General features: G+C 44.3%; 1 long non-coding RNA gene across 2 annotated transcripts; it reads right to left on the bottom strand.

Annotated features, from left to right (window-relative positions):
* Positions 1-1,218: 1,218 nt before the first annotated feature.
* Positions 1,219-7,375, bottom strand: LOC142905940 (uncharacterized). Of its 2 annotated transcripts, none has more exons than XR_012929961.1 (3): positions 7,241-7,374; positions 4,096-4,218; positions 1,219-2,366 (listed from the first exon to the last, which is right to left on the bottom strand). It is a non-coding gene; the product is annotated as an uncharacterized LOC142905940 (long non-coding RNA). The 2 variants fall into 2 exon arrangements; XR_012929962.1 differs by lacking the exon at positions 1,219-2,366 and adding an exon at positions 2,433-3,279 and having other exon boundaries at positions 7,241-7,375.
* Positions 7,376-10,112: the final 2,737 nt, after the last annotated feature.

Genomic DNA, 10,112 nt, shown 5'->3' on the forward strand with positions numbered 1-10,112 from the left:
GAAGGTCTTTTCACCAGCGGTGGTGTGACCAAGCAATTGCAGAGCTGCACTTTTATATAAGTCAGGTCAAAGCCAGATACACATTGGAGGATAAACATCCCACGGTGGCTGGGCAATTGTTGTGCAATAATGTCAGGTCAAACTTACTTAGGATATTTACAGGTGCATTTTATTCATGCCGTATATATTAATGCACACATTGTGTAGTAGTGGTATTACTATTAAACTCACCTTTAATGACGATGACCATAAACATGATTAAGAGTGTGACTATTAATGAATGTGCGACTGTACGATGTGGACGCAGCGGAGGGGACCCCCACGGTGAGCGGTGACGCAACGCGCGCAGTGGCCCGCGTCACGTGGTTGGCACCTCACGTGCACAGAGCGAGGCAGGCAGAGCCAGAGGGGCGGGGGGGCGGCGTTGCCTAGGCGACGTTGGCGTCCTCGCGGTCTACTCCACGGTCAAGCTGCGTGTCACTTGGTGACCCCCCCACCGCCTCTTACTGGACACCTGTGAGTGAGAGCTTGATAGCGCTTCGGATTTCTCCAGGGTCAAAACAGATTTTGATTCCCAGTACAGTGTGCACAGCACCTGTACGACGGGTCCTCGTTTAACGCAGTAGATGCGTTCCTGAAAAGTGCCGCGCTAAGCGAAAACTATTTCCCCCGTAATGAATGTCCAAGCGCAGTCAGAATTGGGTTACAAACAACTTGAGGGGACGCCGCCGCGTTACCGTCTCGTCTCGCTCAACCGCGCAGCTCAAGAAAGTAGTTCGGCGTCGACTGCTCACAAGTCGCCTTATGGCGGTGCGCGTTCCCTAAATGAAGGCAACCGCGTTATAGCGTGAACACGCGGGACAGACCCAGTTGTCGTGTGCGGGTCAACTCCCTGAGATAAACTTGCTGCCGACTTCATGCGTTGTATACGCCCAGTGCTCAGCCAATTGTTGTGAGCGTCGCTCCTCTGCCCTCTGTTGTTAATGGAGGGAGACTGCACCCAACTGCCAAGTATCATCCTTCGCGAGCCTCTTCAAAACGCTCACCTTGACACCGCTGGAAGCAGCCATCGGACTTGACCTCACCCCACAACAGTGCAAGTTTAACCGCTCAACATTAAAACACAACGATGGGTCGCTTGCACCAATCGCACAACATCACAGCGTTGACTCTCAACTGTTACTTGTGTAGAGGGGGTCAGATTGTCCAGACATTCGGTTGATACTAATAGGGTTTATTTTTCCAGTATTGTAGATTATTTGAATTACATTTGTTTGGGCGTCAGGGTGGTGCAGTGGTCACGCCCGTGCATGGCATCTTCTGAAGGAGTGCCTGGCATCGCTTTCCTAATTCTGGTCCCTTTCTCTGCATGGGTTTACTCCCATAGCAAAACAACAACAAAAACATACACTGTAACTGGTACTAGCCAAACATCTGGGATTGTTTTTGTTATGCTGCCTTGCCCAAAATGGCATTTGGTGATAAAAAAATTTGGCAGGAATTGATGCACTAATGCAATTTGAACTCTTATATATTTTCATTTCATGACTTGCTTAGCGTTCATATTCTTGGTAAAGTCATGTAAATAGAAAACAAGAAATAAAATTCAAATTAAATAAAAAATTAAATTTAAAAAATAACAAATAAAAAATAAATTGAAAATAATAAAAGCAAAAAACCCAGGACGTTTCAATCGCAACACAAGTGGTCTTTATTTTATTGTTTTTTGTTTTCTATTTACGTGACTTTACCGAAAGAACCAAGAATATGATTTCCTGCAGTCACGAAAGTTTTAAGTCAAAATTTGCTTCGCGTTCCTTTACTTTGCCCTCCTATCTGTTTGTATTGCTGTTTGTTGTTGTAACTTTCTGACTCGCCCCGACTGGACATCTGTGAAAAAAAGAGCTTCATAGCTCATCAGATTCATCCAGCCTAATTAAAGATTCTGATTCTAACATTAACTGACCTAGTTTTCGCGCGGATATCATGGCCAGGATGCGGAACAAAGGGACCCCCGGTCACACTCACGTGGAATGCCTAGGGCATTGCACAGCATTTAAATGGACTAGTTTTGTGAGATTTATTTGGTGGCTTAGGGAAGGCCTTTATTCAACAATGTATATCATGGCCGATAAGAATTTTTATAGTTATACACCATAGCCCACGATTTCCTGCACCGTTCATTCACTTGAGGAGACTGCGCATGGTGGAGATGGATTACCCTCGGTATCCTGTCCCAAAGTAATTCCAGTGGTTCAGGTAGTGGAAGAGTTGCTAGAGCTTCTGGTTCTTGCCGAAGCCTTGTGACTTTGGGATGAGAGCGTGGTAGGATGAGTGAAGCGTAGAGCTAAAGCTCCTGGAACATCCTGTACCCAAACAACACCAAACATTCAAAATCTTACAATGCTGCTGTTCCAGCACGAACAACATAACAATGAACAAATTTTCACAAATTCAACGTAATGCAGGTAATTGAGTGGCTCGAGGTTAATTTCAATGTCAGAGCACCGAGCCAATGCCATTGAGGTCCTCCATTCAAAATTCAGTGAGCCATCTATCAACAAACGTTCCTGCGAATTAAGTGCAGGAATGCTGTGGTCTCAACTTGGTCACCAATGGCTGCACAGTAAACATCATGTCAAATGTGTTTTTGTTCACTGAAGCATATCCCAGCTCTGAGGGTTTGAATTCCATTTGACGTGTAATGAATTATCTTCAGCTTGGATTTCTGGTAAAGCACATCAGTGGCAACTTGTCTCTGAAACAGGGGTTCCTTGTTCGACAAACTGTGTTTCTGGAACATTCAAGCATCCTCAAGTGCCGTGGATAAGTAAGAGTTTTATCGTTCCACTATTGTTTTGTTGACTGTATCAGCTTTAACAGGATTTGCCCAAAACGCCTTAGCAAGGAAGGATGAGTCTTTGTAAGTTAGCAAATAGAGAGGGTGGAGACCTCAGCATGTAGACATCTCAACCACAACTCTACCTGGTCTCTGTTATTTATTAAATGAGCCAGCCCTTGCCACACTGAGGTTATACGAATGAACCTTGCATGCCACAGACAGGGCAGTGAACGGCAGTTGCTGCTATTGTTTTGGTTGTTTGTAGCTTTTTTTTGTACCCAGCGATGGCAAGCTCGTACTCCGAGTGCCCATAGAAGGAGGCTGGGTCAAAGATGACGGGCCCTTCATTAATCTCTGCAGCATTCCCAGTCCATATATCACCGTGGAGCAGTGCCAGAACCACCTCTACGTCCCGGAAAAAAATCCCCCAACCGAAGCTGCACACCACGCAAAAAACAACACCGCTTTATTCATGATAACGTTTTTTTCGAGTTAGATTGCATAAATTTACATGCGTCGTACACCCACCTCCAATTGCAATGAGGCAATTGCCAGAAGTCAGAACGCTTCTGGCAATTGCTTGATGATGCTGGTTGTAATCACCAGCGAAAGGTCGTACTCATTTTAAAATGTTCCGCGTTTCCTCTCTAACACACCAGAGTGCCGAAGCAATAACATAAATGGCACGTTCTGTTCATGTCAGAAACATTACTAATGGGCGATCTAAGCCAAAAAAAACTTTATCATGAATAATATTGGTCGCGAAAGCCTGCGTGTGAAACACCACTTTACCTTTAAAGTCACCTCGAAAACCCACTGCGATCAAATGGGTTTCCCATATGGCTGTGCACATGATGAGCTACACTGCTGCATGTATTAACTCTTTCCTGCTCAGAGATGACCGCAAGTTGCGGGGTGCATCCCGTTCACCGCTGAATCTCGTGTACGTCATCGGATCGTAATAGGAAGTAAATATTAATTAACTTTATTAGTACCGAGGATCCCACAAGGCCGTGCGGGAACGTGTGTAGCACAGTTTGGTACCAGCTATAATAGAGTGCTGTCCTGTTGCTACGGTGCTCTGCGGCGAGTACAATGTCTTTAAAAACAACGGCGCTATGCCTCTCTAAATAAAATTACCGCTGAACCGCTTGCGGGTTCCGAGATTCGGTGGTGAACGAGACCCATCCTGAAATGAGCAGTCGTCTCGGAACAGGAAAGGGTTAAGGGCGAGAGTGAAACAGCTTACGAACCTGAAGCCGAGACCAGAGCTCGCGGGTTTCCCGTTCACCGTAGTCCTTCTCTATCATGTCCAGCTGAAGCTGCAGTTGCTGCCGTGAGAAGAACGTCACCCAGTCCTCCTGCCACTCATTCAGCTGGTGGCATAAATATAGTTTTATTACGGACATTTAGAAACATAAGCAAATAATACCTACTTTATTTGGCCAATCCTTGACCTAAAACAGTGATATTCACTCATTTTCGGAGGGGGGCCACTTTCGCGAATAAGACATTATCAGTGAAAGAGCCATCTCACATTTGAAACCATTGGGGGGTTTGACAGCATGATGGGGTGTTTTCACTTGTGTGTATTGTCGGGGACTGCACGTCAGGGGTCGCAGTAAAAAGGACACCAGGGACTGCCACCGGCCCACGGGCCTTGCAATGAAGAACACGGACTTAAGATGTCACCCAGAAACGTTGAATTTTACGTACAAATGGCTGGGTAATTCTTAAGACATAATTCGACACTCATGTTATGTACCGATTATCATGCTGTAGTCTTTGAACATCTCATTTTAGCCACCAATTGATATCCTCATAAAAAATTACAACAGCATTGATCCTAACGATAGGTTCTGCGCTTAATTCCCACACCTCCGTTTAGCACGGTTGGCTATGTACGGTGGAAAGGAAGTTCAACATACATTCATACAAGTCTCTCAAACCCGGCTGAGTGTAATTGGTAATTAGCAAAAACATAACTGATTACGTGAACACTGGTTATGCAAGATCGATCTCTGAGGGAACTTCAGTGATATCTGGTGATGTCAGTTGTAACTGTGTGCCCTGTTATCAATGGTACAACTGTGTGCAATGGAAGAAAATATATGAATTTTTTTATCAAATATATTGTTTTATAAATTTGTGTACTTACACAAGATAAAATGTACGCCAATCTAGTTCTTCTTAAAATGTAACCTTAAACCAATGTTACCATCATCAGTGGTTAATAGAATATTACACAAAGGACTCTCATATTTCTACGATGTAATACTAATTATACTGACATCTGAACAACAGCTGATTTCACCGCTCCATGATAAAACTAATTTAATCAAGTAAACATTATTGCCGTTCCTATAAAACTTTGGTCACCCAGGCTGTCCTTCAACAAAAGGGTATATTAAATCTATAACATAGTTTTTTTCTGGGTTAGATCGCATAAAAATGAATGAGCCGTTAAACCTACCACCACCTAACAGCCAATTAGTAAGGTTGTCACGTAAACGGAACATGCCAATCCGCTACTTGTACAGCAAACCGAAGTGTTGGAGAGAAAATCCACAACATTTACAATCTGAGTATGACGTTTCGCTGGTATTTACAACTATCATCATTAGGTGGACAGCCAAATTCATAGAGAAATCCTCCTGTTTCATTCCTTGGAGGGATAGATGTGATGACGTCACTTGTGAGCCCTTCACGAATTGGAATGTTCTGTTTATGTGACAAACCTTACGAATTGGCTGTCGGTGGCGGGTTTAACGACAAATTTATATTTCAACGATCTAACCCAAAAAAAACCGATATTATGGATGATATTGGCCGCGAAAGCCTACGTGTTAAACGGGTATATTAAAATTTAAATGGGCTACAACCAGTTTCATGACTTTAAAGCGGAGATCACATGTGGGATGTAACCACAGCATATAGCCGTATGAAACCCACATACTCTACATCCTCCTGCCCAGGGTCTATACCTGTTTGGAGAAATTCAAGACTGAAATTTTTATCAAAATCTGTAAAACACATGAGAACCTTAATTTAGCAGTCTCAAACTGACTGGGACCCCTGTCGTGACGGAGCAGCTGAACATTGCACAAAATCATCAACGCATATACAGATATATACCAAGGGTGACCAACTTTCCTGACCCTACCAGCAGCATACCATAATCTTCAGATGGCCGCGGGAGCCACAAGAGATAAAGATTAGCCATACAGAAGTTGACTCGTGTCGACTGGCTGTGGAATTTTGACTTTAGAAATCTCAGTGCCCTGGGAGTACTCATGGCCTGCCTCCGATACCAGATTGTTCTCACTTCATATAAAGTTAAATTGAAGAGTTACAAATTAGCAGCGCCTCTGCAGAGCCACACTTGAACTGCCCAGGAGCCACATGCAGATGCCGAGCAATGGTCTGGCCAACCATGGTATTTTCTGTACATTATAGACTTGTAAATCTAGCGTATATAAATAATTAGCTGAAAACATTTATTTTAGCATTTACTCTATTGCCCTTTAATGAATGAATAGCAAAACTACATGAACTCTCTCCTAAAGCCTTCTTTTGGCTAGCAGACCTTGACATTTATCTCCTGAACATATTGCGATTATATTCTTGGTTCTTTCGGCAAAGTCACGTAGAAGGGAAATAATACAAATAAAACATAATATAATAAAATTCTCACGACATTTCGACCACAACGCAAGCAGACGTCCTCAGATGAAGAAACAGAGCTGTCGGAAAGACAGCGTCTTAATGAACGCTGGGCAGTGTGTTTTATTTGTATTATTTTATTATTTCCTTTCCACGTGACTTTACCGAAAGAAACAAAAATATGAATCCCTGCAGTCACGAAAGCTTTAAATCGAAAAATATTGCGATTAGCAAAAATATAAAGGGACGCAATGTTGAATGCTCTAAGTCTCCTTTGCAGAAGAGTTTGCCCTGATGGACTTAAATACAGATACTTTTAATAGCCATAATTCATGTATTACCCAACATAATTCATATTCTGAAAAGTACATTGCACACACATGAACAATACAGTTCCCTTCATCACAAAGATGGCTAAAACAAAGAGATGAATGTGATTAGGTGTGGAAAAGCATGACCGCTGGCTGGCTAGTTGTGTTCATGTATGAAATAATGACAGCATGTGTCTATCTCATTCACTAGCTCAATCGCTTGATTTTTACGATTAATAAACAGCTGTATGAAATGTGTGTTTGTTTACACACAAATCGCCTGTTTACACATATTCATTAGATCCGATTAGCATGCCTACTCTCAGTGCGAAGAAATGTCAACATAATACATAGTTGACATGATGCTAGGGTTGGATCGGTGGGCCTAGTTTTCCACATGTTTTACATTTTCATGATTCAATACCGATAGTTTCTCTTCCTTGTGAAGCCTCTCTCCAATCTTCCTGTTGTGAAGGTGCATTTCAGCCAGATGCTGCCCCAACAAGCCTGAGCCCCTGTCAGAGTGTACAACACAATAGACCTGTCAAAGAAAACATTAACTTTATCATGTCAACAAACCCCAAGTAATAATTCATATGCAAACTAAACTACATCATATTTGTCCAGGTGGTCTGTGGCCAAGAACCTCGCTTGAAAATACGAATATATCAGTTCACATTCTGGTTTAGGTGACTCAAAACAATATTTTTCTGGGGTTTATACAATGAGTGTTACTTCCTGGGAAGTCAATCCTATGTAGACTATAAATGAAACCATTTTTTATATTACCAGAGCTATTTTTCAGAACCGACCTGGCCACAAATGATAGCCTAACGAAGTGGCTTATCACATGGAAATGTATAGCAGCCAAATGCTCAAAATACTCATGTTTCTAAATGTGCAGGGAAAAACTGGAGAAACCGGAGAAAAATCTGCACGACCACGGGGAGAACATGCAAACTTCAAATATACAGCAGGCGTCAAGGTCGGGATCGAACCTACGAAGTCCAATATACCAGGCGAGGCAGTTAACATCTCCTAGCCACCATGGCGCCCCATTCTCTGACTTATCCACCCACCCACCCACTCGTAAAGCCACCCACTCACTCACCCTGCCACGTACTGAATCTCTAAACCAACAACTCAACCACCCACTCACTCACCCTGCCACGTACTTAATCTCTAAACCAACAACTCAACCACCCACCCACTCATCCAACCTCTCACTTACTAAACCAGCCACTCACCAACCCACCGACCCACTCATCCACCTATTCACTTAAAATAGTTCAACTACAATTGAATTATTTTAAATTCACCAGGCAAGGCCCACTGAGCTATATAGATCCTTGTCGGAAACGACGTGGCAAACAAATCATAGCTCAAAGAAGTGACTTATCACGTGGACATTTATAGCAGCCAAAGCCTCTAAATGTATATTTCTAAATATGCATGAAAAACTCGGAGGTCCCAGAGAAAAATCCATGCAACCACAGGGAGAACATGCAAACTCCAAATATACAGGCGTCACGATCGAGATCGAACCCACGATGTCTTATACAAATGGCGAGGGAGTTAACATTCCGCTACCCTGGCGCTCCACTCTGACTCAGCCTCCCACCCACCCACTCAAACACCCAGCCAAGCACTCATGAACCCAATCACCGTGGCACCCACTCAATCGCGAAACCCACTCACTCATCAACACACCCAGCCACTCACTTAACCACTTACCTACGAACCCACCTGCATACCCCCCACTCACTAACTCAACGACCCACTCACTCAACACTCCACTAACCCACCCAATCACCTATTCATGCCCCAAATCACACACTGACCCATTCACCCACTTAATCTATAACTCATGCACTCACCCACCCACCTGCTCACCAGCCACTTATCTACTCACCCACCCACTCATCCTGCCACCTACTCAACCTCTAACCCACCCACGCACCGAACTACCCACCTACCCAATCACCCATCCAATAAACTACAACTAAACTATTTTGTATTTTACCAGGTAAGCCCCACAGAGCTATATAAAACATTTTAGAAGTGATCTGGTTACAACTGATACGTGAACGAAGTGGCTTATCAAGCTGACATTTCTTCTAAACAAATCTTGACTCTAAATGGGGAGGGATGACTCTGGAGGACCCGGAGAAAGATCTACGAAGACACAGGCAAAACATTAAAACTCATAATATACAGGCAGCAGGGTCAGAATCGAATACACGATTTCCTGTATACTTAGTGAGGTAGTTAATATCTCACCATAGTGGCACCCCGCTCTCTGACCCACTCACCCAATTACACACTAACTCACCCACTCAACCTCCCACATTAACTTACCCACCCACCAGTCACTCCCCCATTCACCCAACCACCCCCTCACTCACCCAACCACGCACCAACTCACCTACCCACTAACTCACCCACCCATCTTCTCCCGCACTCAGCCAGCCACCCGCTCAATCACGTGCCGACTAACTTACTCACACACTCACCGACCAATACACCCATTCACCCATTCACTTACCCACCCACAATCTCACTAGCCAAGCCAACCACCCAGCCCCTCACTCACCCACTTATTCAATCACTCACTACCCCACACACTCACCCAACCACTTGCTCACTTACCCATACGCTAACCCAACCACTCACTCATCGACTCACCCACCCACTAACTCATCAAAATTAATTCTCAACCACTCACCCAACCACCCACGCAATCTCATACCCACTAACTCACTCACCTACCCATTTATGCACTCACGCACCCACTTACTCACTCACGCACCCACCAACCAACCCACCTACCCATCTCTTCACTCACTCACCCACCCACACAGTCAATCACTCACCTACATACCTACCCACTAATACTCACCTACTCATCCAACAACGAACTCACCAACCCACCCGCCAACTCACTCAGGTACTAACCCACTCAACTTCTAACCCACACACTAACCACCTAACCACCTACCCACACACTCACTCACTCACCCACACACTCACTCACTCATCCACCCACCCAAACATCCACTCATCCACCCACTAATTCACCCACCCACTCACTCCCTCATCCATCCACTCACCTACTCGCCCATCCACTCACTTACTCAATGAGCCACTCACCTTCTCACCCAGTACTTACACATCAACTGACTCTGCCACCCACTCAATTCCTAACCCACCCACTCACCCAACCAGCTGCCCACTCCCTCAGCCACTCACCTACTTACCCACCCCACTTACACATCCACTTACCCTGCAATCCACTC

Source organism: Petromyzon marinus, chromosome 59 (genome assembly GCF_048934315.1).
Source record: "Petromyzon marinus isolate PM22_M1 ecotype Great Lakes invasive population chromosome 59, UKy_Petmar_22M1.pri1.0, whole genome shotgun sequence".
NCBI classification, from domain to species: domain Eukaryota; kingdom Metazoa; phylum Chordata; class Hyperoartia; order Petromyzontiformes; family Petromyzontidae; genus Petromyzon; species Petromyzon marinus.